Source organism: Phyllostomus discolor, chromosome 14 (genome assembly GCF_004126475.2).
Source record: "Phyllostomus discolor isolate MPI-MPIP mPhyDis1 chromosome 14, mPhyDis1.pri.v3, whole genome shotgun sequence".
Classification (NCBI taxonomy): Eukaryota; Metazoa; Chordata; class Mammalia; order Chiroptera; family Phyllostomidae; genus Phyllostomus; species Phyllostomus discolor.
The window spans coordinates 36780354-36791036 of NC_040916.2; positions in this window are offsets into that span (position 1 = coordinate 36780354).

Below are 10683 nucleotides of genomic sequence, written 5' to 3' on the forward strand. Positions count from 1 at the left end.
GCGCCTGGGAAAACTCTTACCATCATTGGGTGTCTTTCTTTGTTGGAGAGATGAGAACTGTAATTGTACCAATTTCCCAACATCCATCACAACTAGTCCCAGCCTGAGGCTTTCTGGGGGTTTACAGCTGTTGAGCGGTCGGTTGGTGGAGGGTTTGGTGGGGGTCCCTGTGCTATGAAATGGAGCATTCACACTGCACTGAGAAGTAGAATCTGACCCTAAATAGAAAAATGCAGTAACTTTTCATGTCTTTGTGTTCCCTAATAAAAGCATTCATTTAAGTTATGTTGTCCTTGGACTTCATAAAAACAAACTTAGACAGGAGCAAGGTGGGTTATGTTAGCTAAACCTAACTTGGACTTGAGATTTTGTTTCTCCAGTGTGATGGCTCACAGCTGGAAGGTCTCCAAGCGGGACTTTTCCGTGTAGCAGGACTCTGGTAGTAACGTTTCTTCGACTTCCCTGTGTCTATGAATCACTTGGGGATTTTATTAAAATTCAGATCCTAGTTCAGTCTATGTGGGGCGGAGCCTGAGATTCTGCATGTCTAACAAGCTGTTGGGTGATGCTGACACTGCTGGTCCCTGGGAGCCCTCGGTAGCAAGAGTGATTCCCAAAGACGCCTGGAAGGAGAGGTGCTGGTTTAGAAGAGGAGGTTCCTCCCATTTCGCATCCGGATGCAAAGCTGGAACTACTCAATATTCATAGACCCTGTCCTTCATGAGGGAAGGAGATTAAGAATGGTCATTGGAAGCTAGAGGCCTCTTTTTTTTCTGAGGTCTTTTTGACAAAGGAAATCATGTGCAATTGGTTGGATTTTTGCCAGAAAGCTCAGCGGCGTCTGCTTGCATTATAGAAGAGCTTTCTTCTTGCTTTCTTCCGTTTTGTTCTGGAAGTGTTTTCAGGACCCAACAAAGCTCATCCTTTTTCAAACATTTTTTGGCATTGATTTATTCAGAATATTTTACAGAGATGGTTGTTGGACCAAACTCCAAGTGAAATGGAGCCAAATAAAGCTAAAATTATTAAAACATTAACTTGAAATTTTGACTCATTTAAAAGCATTGCCTCCCTACTATAAATCTCTGGCAATCTCTTATTCTTGTCTCAGCTTTGTTAAAGAAACAAAGCTCCAGTCGAAAGTCTTGACAGGTTTTTTTTAACAACTGAGAATAATGGCGATCTAGCCAGCTGCAAGTTCACTTCCGAATCCCTGGTGCAGGAATTAAAGGTTGGCGACACACAGTGAGACGAGAGGTTTAGCTACTGTACAGGATGAATCAGCCAGTGACTCACAATGACACGTCGTGTGATTTAAAAATTCCAGTAGCTGTGCACATCTCTTTGGAGAACAGGCGATGATGGCAGGAACACGTGACCGTGGAGGAAGAAGCGTGGTGTATACTTCTTTAAATTCTAGACTGACTGTGGTCTAGAAGAGCCGGTAGAATGATGTACTCGCATTTCGTCAGAAAGGTCATCGCAGCTGGATTTAGGTTTCTCACCACAGAATCCGCCCCCTCCAGGACAAGGCGGGGCTGGATCTGTCCTAGTGCAGACGAGCGGTGGTTTCCACAGGTGATTGGCAAGGTCAGCATCGTCTCCCGAAGAGGCGCCCAGGTCCAGACCAGCCGAGGCCAGCCGAGGGGATCTCCCTGTTAGGGGCACCTCTACCCCTCACGGATGCCCACTCAGCTGGTGACAACTCAGATGAGAGACGGGAAACGACAGAGATGGACGAAGTGTAGATTTCTGTTTTAAATTGAATTTATCGGGGTGACACTGGTTAGTAAAATTATATAGGTTTCAAGTGTGCAGTTCTGTAACACATCACCTGTATATTACATGGTCATCATCCAAAGTCAAGTCTCTCTGTCACCATCTACTTCCCCTTTGCCCTCTTCTACCCCCCCCACCCCGCCCCCGGGCTTTCCCTCTGGTAACCACCACACTGTTGGCTGTGTCAGTGGGCTTATTTCTGCTTAATCCCTTCAGCTTTTTCACCCAGACCTCTAACTCCCCTCCCTTCTGACAGCTGTCGGTCTGTTTTTGTTATCTAGGAGTCTGTTGCTATTTTTGTTTATCTTGTTCATCATATTCTACATATAAGCGAAATCACATAGTATTTATCTTTGAGTGGATTATGTCACTTAGCACAATACTCTCCAGGTTGTCCATGCTGTCGCAAAAGGTAAGATTCCCTTCTTGTCTGTGGTCGAGTAGTATTCCATTGTGCCAATGTCCCCCAGCTTTTTATCCGTTCATCCACGGATGGGCACTTGGGCTGCTTCTAAATCTTGGCTATTGTACAATGAACATAGGGATGCATATATTCTTTTAAATTAGGGTTTCAGGTTGCTTTGGATATATTCCCACAAGGGGAATTACTGGATCATAAGGCCATTCCATTTTTAATTTAAAAAAATATTTATTTATTTTTAGAGAGAGGGGAAGGGAGAGAGAAAGTGAGGGAGAGAAACAATATGTGGTTGCCTCTCATGTGGCCCCCACTGGGGACCTGGCCCGTAACCCAGGCATGTGCCCGACCAGGAATCAAACTGGTGGCTCTTTGATTGGTAGCCTGCACTCAGTCCACTGAGCCACACCAGCCAGGGCCCGTTTCTCATTTTTTTGAGGAAACTCCATACTGTTCTCCACAGTGGCCGCACCTGCTTGCAGTCCCACCAACAGTTCCCGAGGGGTCCCTTTTCTCCACATCCTCTCCAACACGTGTTGTTTGTTGATTTACTGATGATGGTCATTCTCACAGGTGTGAGGTGATTTGTGGTTTTAATCGCATCTCTCCGACGGTCAGTGACAATGAGCATCTTTTCATGTGTCTGTTGGCCACCTGTATGTCCTCCTGGTTGAAGTGTCTATTCGGATCCTTTGCCCATTTTTCAATTAGATTGTTTATTTCTTGAGTGTTGAGTTGTTTAAGTTCTTTATAAATTTTGGATATTAATCCCTTCTCAGATGTATCATTGGCAAATATGGTCTCCCATTTAGTGGGTTGTCTTTTAATTTTGTCTATGGTTTCCTTGGCTGTGCAAACACTTTTTAGCTTGATGTAGTCCCATTTGTTTATTTTTTTTCTTTTGTTTTCCTTGCCTAAGGGGATATATTTAAAAAATATTGCTATGAGAAATGTTAGAGATTTTACTGCCTATGTTTTCCTCTAGGATTTTTATGGTTTTGAGCCTTACATTTAAGTCTTTAATCCATTTTGAGTTTGTTCTTGTGTGTGGTGTAAGAAGGTGGTCTAGTTTCATTTTTTTGCATGTATTTGTCCATTTTTCCCCAACACCATTTATTGAATAGACTCTCTTTACCCCATTGCATGTTCTTGCCTCCTTTGTCAAGCATGAATTGACCACAGAGACATGGGTTTATTTCTGGGCTCTCTATTTTGTTCCATTGATCCATGTGTCTGTTATTTTGCCAGTGCCATGCTGTTTTGATCACTATATCCTCGTAGCATAGTTTGTTATCAGGTAGCATGATTTCTCCAATTTTTTTCCTTCTCAAAATTGATGTGGCTATTCTGGGTCTTTTGTGGTTCCATATAAATTTTTGGAATATTTGTTCTAGTTCTGTAAAATATGCCATTGGTATCTTGATAGGAATTGTGCTAAATGTACAGATTGCTTTGGGTAGTATGGACATTTTAATGATGCTAATTCTTACTCTCCATGAACACAGTATATACTTCCACTTATTTGTATCTTCTCCAATTTTTCCCTTCAATTGTCTTATAGCTTTCTGAGTACAGGTCTTTTACCTCCTGGGTTAAATTTATTCCTAGGTATTTTATTTACTTATTTTTGATGCTATTGTGATTGTTATGATGTAAATGTGATTGTTTTCTTATTTTCCCTTTTTGAAAGTTCAATAGTGGTGTATAAAAATGCAACTCATTTCTGGATATTTATTTTGTATTGTGCTACTTGATTGAATTCATCTATCAGTTCTAGTGAGTCATGTACACACGTTCAAAATGCAAAGCTTTTCTGTAGCATTAGATGTTAAAAGTCTTTTCTAATGGCAACTACACAAAAGGATTCCAGATTGAAGTCTCCTCAGTTGGCAGATAGTCATCCGGGGAAAAACGACATGAGCTTTATCAGAGAACGGCTATTATGACCCATCCTTAGAACAAAAGAGCTTTGTTCCTTCTAAGCCAGTGGGAACCTGTTACAGAGGAAGCCTTATAATTTGTCTCTGAATAATCACCGAGTTTCATTAATTATATCTTACTCTTCATCTCCTTAAACTCCTCTTTAATAGACCTGAAGGAGCCCCGGCAAATAACATGGACTGGGGCCCATGTGCAGCCTTTAGAGTTAGTGTTTTGCTTTCCAGTAAATCTATGTGGTTTTTCTTTTTTTGTGTGTTTTCACCAGCAGGAAGGTACATGTTTTCAGTTTCATTAAGAAGTGTGCTTGGAATGATGAGTAGCTGAGTTCTTACTGTAAGTTAGTCAGGGGTTCCTGGTTAGATGGGTCTGCAGTTTGGGGCCCCCGTCCCATAGATTCCACAAAAATGAGAACATGTGCACCCGTGTGCACCCAGAGTCACCGTGGCTGAGGTTTCCTAGAGATCTCAACAGACAAAATCTGTGTAGTTTAAACCCAAGCGCTCTCGTCCAAGTTGACAACTTCAAAGGACTGGAGACGGCAGTAGCCCTCTGACGAAGTCTGGAAACGACTGGGAATGTTTAAATAGCGCAGTGAGCATCGCACTCGAGATAGAGTCTGATTTCCTGTTTCTAAGTCTAAAGGCTTACACTAAGGACCCTAAAGGTTCCCGGAATAATAAACAGACCTTCTAAAACAGCAACTGGATGAGGTAAGTGTGGATGCTTTGGAAGTACCGACTAGTGTCCTCGACACTCATGTGTTTCAAAACAGATGGGAACTTTCCAAGAGAGCCATACTTTGGGCTTAGTGAATCCAAAATATTTTTAAGTACTGCAATAGTCTGAGATTTTTGGAAAAAAAAAAAACGGTTTTGCACTGCTAAGAAAACTGTCTAGTTTCCTTGGCAAGGAGAGGTTTTCTGCGTTTGGTGTTGAGAGCCCCACACAAAGGCTCAGCGATTCACAGCAGCTTTTGCAGCTTGTGACAGAGAAGCAGACCGGCCCTGGCTGCAAGGAGCTGGAAACTGGCCGCCTCCTCATGGGCCTCACCCAGCCCTTTCTCCTCGCTCGTCAAACCTAAACTCCCGTCTCATTCCCGGAAGGCCCCTGACTGAGCTCACTGTGCTTTCCTTCTTGCTCACCAGATCCTGAGCCTGTCTGGTGTAGAATATGTCCCCGTGCCATACCCCTAGGCTTTCTCATTTCCTGCTACTTCTGTGCAGTCTCTGAGGGCAGCAGTTCCATCCTTTCAGCTTCCCATGTGTTCCGCAAGGGCGTAGTGAGCACCCACTCTGTGCCAGGCACCGTCAGCACAACGACGACTGGGACACAGAGTCAACGCTCATGCAGCTCACTTTTTGGAAGGAGATGAGGAAGTTGACAGTTAGATTTTGCTTTAAGTTCTTTGACAGAGGGCTATTGAGAGCACTTCAAAGGGGTACTCAGCTGGGGTCTTCCTAGAGGAGATGCCACCCAGAGTAAGTCCTGCAGGAGAAGTGGCTATCACCCAGATGAGGAGGACAGTGTGGATGGGTGGGAGGGAAGACGGCAGAAAAAGGGGTGGGCAGAGGGAGCAGTGCACATGAAGATGCAGAGAAGAGAGAGCATGTTACACTCGAGGAGATCCCAGCCACTCAGGGCGGCCAGAGCGGGGAGTGCCTGCTGGAGGGGGTGAGAGATGAGGAGATGGACTATGAAGGGCTTTCCGTGTTACGCTAGAAAGGCTGGCCTTTGTTCTAAAAGGATAAAGGAGGGGTCATTGAAATATTTTGGCACTAGCATATTTATAGTTTATGAAGGTCACTTTGGCTGCAGTGTGACAAATTGTGAGGTTACTGAGGCAAAATAGGCAAGAAATAACAAGAGACAGAAACAGTTCAGAGGCAGGGCAGGAAGGCAGTTGCATCTGGAATGTATTGGCAGTGAAGAGGGAGCGAGTGAGAAGAAATCTAAGATTAGATTATCTTAGATTTCCAAACAGTAGCGTCGGGAGCAGTGGTCCTAGCTCCTAATGTGGGAACACCGTGGCGGTGGCACGTGGTGCGGAGAGCGGGAAATGAGTCACTCTTGGTTGGCCCTGTCAAGTTGGAGGGACTTTGCATCATCTAGAGACCAGCCAATAAGACATTACTGGCGAGGAGATTGGCATTAAAATGGTAAAATTGCCCATGGGGCTCAAGAACTCCATAAAACTAGCTAACGAAATCCAGGCTTATGAGAAGGTTGTGGAAGACTCTCATAGAACCCCAGAGCAGGAGGCAGAACTGGACTTCCATACACCAGAAATGGGTCTGTAGCTCCCTTCCATCTTCAGTGGGGCCATGTGATCATTCTGCTTTGTATCTGCTTCTTCTCCTCTAGGCCTCAGCAGAACACGGGCTTAGGGTTGTGAAGGCGCTGACCTCGGCTCAGCTCCAATCGACTTAGATCCCTGCCCGATCGCTCCAATCCCCTAGGTCTCCAAGTCTCAATCACACTTTCCAGGGAGAGAGAATGTAATTGGCTCATTTTGTTGGGTCAGGTGACCCCTTGTGGGCAGAGAACGGGCCTGCGTGGTTTCTAGGGCTGTCGCTTCTAGGCTGTGGGTTGGCAGGTTTTCTAAGAATGGGATGTGGGCAGGAAGGAAATGATTGGCCGGGGAAGAAACTGGCCCCTGGAGGACAGTACAAGTGGTGTTCAGGATATCAATCTGGCTGGAGACCAGGGTTTCGGAAAGTAGTTACAAGGAAGACCTTGGACTGCGTGACCCGAGGAGAGTTCAGACCCTGAGAAAAAGGGTCTGACCCAGAGGTCAGGGCTGAGATGGGAACCGTGGGGAGCAGCAGTATTTAAGAAGTAAAAAGAGGAAGACAAGTCAGCGGACGTGACCAAGAAGAGTTGGAAAGAACAAAAAAAAAAGGGTAGTGACCGAGAAACCAGGGAGGAGGGATGGCCAACTGCGTCGGATTGTGGGAGAGGGAGCAAGACGGGACCCGAAGGGCGGTGAGCAAACCAGCGGTGAGGAAATACTCAGAGGAGAGGCGCAGTCGGGGCCAGATTGCGGTGAGATGAGACTACGGCAGCACGTTAGATGAGGGGTGAGAAACCAGGGACGACTTTAAACGGTTTTTATTTCATTACACTGAATGTACTGAGGTGACATCGATTAGTAAGAGCATATGGGTTTCTGGTTTCCTGTTCTACGATACCTCATCTGTATGTCACATTGCATGCCCCCCCACCTAGAGTCGAATCGCCTTCCGTCGCCATACAGCTGACCGCCTTCACTCCCACTATGCCCGACTCCCCTTTCCCTCTGGTGCCCACTGTCCTGTTGTCCGTGTCTGTGGATTCTGTTCCTTTTTTGTTCACTTGGCGCTTTCGGTTTTATAGCCCACGTGTGAGTGAAATCATGTGGTTCTCGACTTTTCTGTCTGACTTATTTCGCTTAGCATGATATTCTCAAGGTCCACCCACGCTGTTCTCAGTGGCAGGAGAAGATGTGGTACCTACGTACAATGGAATACTACTTAGCTGTAAGAAAAGACAACTTCTTTTTAAAAAGTTTGACTTTGAAGGGAAGGGGACAAATGGAGCCGAAGGTGGTTTATGGTCAGTGTATAACCTATATACACTGACTAATCAAAGATTCCGGGTTGGGAAGACACTAGACATAAAGGCCAAGACAGACAATATTTGAGGAAGTTGAGTTTGGGAGGAGCTTGAACAGGATGGACCAGAGCTTTAGATTTGGGACTTTTCCACTGAAAGAGAAGGAGAAATGGCATGTAAGAGGTACTCAGTAAATGTTTTTGACTAATGGATAGACCCCTATTCTTTGGGGGGGTGTTACTTTAAGGTGAGGGGGCTGGGTCTTGAGGGTGTGCTGGGTGAGACTGGGCCTGCCACCTTGGACACAGTGTAGGACAATGACAGTGGAAGGCCTGTCTTCTGTGCTCCTTCCAGACACCCTGCTGATGACTCCTTCAGTCACCTCACTTCTTAGGGAAGCCAGCATAGGAGACAGCAGGGGTGCTGCGGGGTGGGGAGGGTGGGGATGCAGCTGTGCACAAAGAACCTTGGATCAGGAACCAGAAACCCTTGCATTCTAGTCATTCTCTGAAATTGACTGCCCACGTCGACCTTAGGCAAACTGCATAGCAATGCACCCAGTATGTCGGTGCACTTTTTACACTCGTTTGTAAAAAGCGTGTGGTATTAGCTCCTCTGAGCATTTGACAGTTCACAGATTGCTTTTCACTCTCTATGTACTCAAAGTATTAGAGGTGTCGTAAAGCATAGTTCAGCTGGAGGGCCCCCCTCACGTGCACCCCAGCCATCCCAGAAATGTGGGCTGCCTGTGCAGCATCTCTGGGGAGCCGTCTGGTCCTGTCTAACTAGACGTTTGTGTACAGCTCAGCCCTGGAGTGGTGTCGGCAGCTTCCTTCCCAGCTCCTACACGTGCTGAGAGCTTGGCCTGACGGCGAGGGCATCCCCGCCAGCGTACCACATCCCTGGAGGCGGACGCTTGTCCCAATCAAAAGCTCATTACTTTCTCAAGACGAGGACACAGATAGTTCAATCAGCTTCTACACTGCCTCCAGGAATTATAAGACAAACACAAACTCTGCCGCAAAAATTCGCACCCACATTGTGAAGGCTACGTCCCCCTTCTCTCCTAATTATTCCCATCCGCGTTGCCACAGACCAGAAGACAGCATAGCATCTTCCTCTGCAGGCTCCGCAGCTCCTCTGCAGACACAAAGGAAACTGAGGGCACCAGGTCTGCTTACCATCTTCCAGCCCAGCTTCCACATTGCCGGTGGGCCCGCCGGCTAACTTTCATCATGCCATGTCTGATGGCTCGGAGACTCCGGGGATGTGGAAGTAACTGTTTGTTTTCATGGCTGGCGTAATGGATATAAATCAGCCTGGTAATACCTGGCATCCACCTCCCACCGACACTGTCCAAGTTAACGAGGTGGTGCCTATGAGTCAATTTGCGTCCTTCCTCTTCATCCAGAAGCAGTCATCAGGCCAAATTGGACCAGACGCCGCGAGGGACTGGGCCATGCAGACTCATTTCCTTGTCAATTGCTTGTTTTGAAATCAGATTTCTGGGTCATTTGCTTTGTTCCTTCTCTTGTGGCTGCATTTCCAAAACAAAGACTTCACTGACCTTAAATATGAGAGGACAGTGTTGTCCCTGGAGGATTCTGTTCTTCTTTAGGCTTTCCTCTGCTGCCCTGTGACTCATGTTCTCAGGTATTATTTGGAGTGAACAAAGGATTAAAGAAAAACAAGCATGTAACCTGTGTGGGCTGTGATGGATGGAACTAATAAGTACATGATGAATGGACCTACGGGAGAGAAAAGCACAACATTGATAAAAGTTATAATTTAAAAGGAAGCACAGGGAGGACCAGCCGGGCCCTACCCTTCCGGAGACTCGCAGCAGCCTTCACACACCGATTTGTTTCTGCTGAAAAGTGCGAGTTCTCTCTGGAGGAGGCGAGGTTCAAAGGGGATGTCTCAAATGCCTTGGAAACAAACCGCATTGCTTAGTTCGCTCTGTAAATATTGCAAAGGACCTAAAGATATGGTTCCTTCAAAGGAAATGCAAATGATTGCTCATGGAGTCCACCGCCAAAGTTGCAGGACCAGAAAGCTTAAACACAGTGATGTCTTCTTTCAACTGGAGGCTTGCAAAAATATGTTTGTTCTTTTCTCTAAGAGCTAATTGCCACATGGATAAAGCAGCCCAACTCTGTACTTTTTTTTTTTAAGATAAAGTAAAACCCCAGATGGAAGCAAGAGGGCCTCTGTTTGGGCGGTGTGGCCATTTGCCGACATTCCAAAGCCCAGACGCGTTGGAGTAACTAGCTGCTATTAGGAAAAAGACTCAGGGTCAACACTGCTAAGCCCCAAATGAGAACAGTGGGCAGGTAGAGGCTGATGATAAGAAATCAGAGTCTATTGTGGTGCAAAAATATTGGAGACAGGTGGAGATCACATATGGAAAACAAAGGGCTCCTGTATAACCTTGGACTAAGTCTGAATGATGAGGATTCTAGCCTGCAAGCTCAGGAATATAAAGACATCACTGACTGGACCCTAAGTCCTCTGACAGCTGCGTCATCTTCATCCGCTCACAGGGCTTTGCACAGGGTGCACAAACATTCGATGCTCAATTCATACTTTGGATGAAATAATGTATATTTGCCTTGTCACAATTTTCTCATATAACTGGCACCAGGATGAAGGCACAGACTTTTGATAAATAAGGGTTTTCTCCCTCGAGACTTTTGTGGGCTCTCAGCAAGGTAGGGAGCATTGGAAGAAACCTAGGCAATAGCAGCACCCAAAAGGCTCATTAAGGGCAAAGCACCAAGGTTTCCCCACAGTCACGTGAGGGAGCACGTGATAGTCTGGGAGTGGGTACGAAGGCACAGATACTTTGGCTGTTGACAACTGCCCAGCTTTCAATGTCCCCTCTTCTGCAAAATCAAAACAAGAGGAAGGAAGGAAGGAAGGAAGGAAGGAAGGGAGGGAGGGAGGGAGGGAGG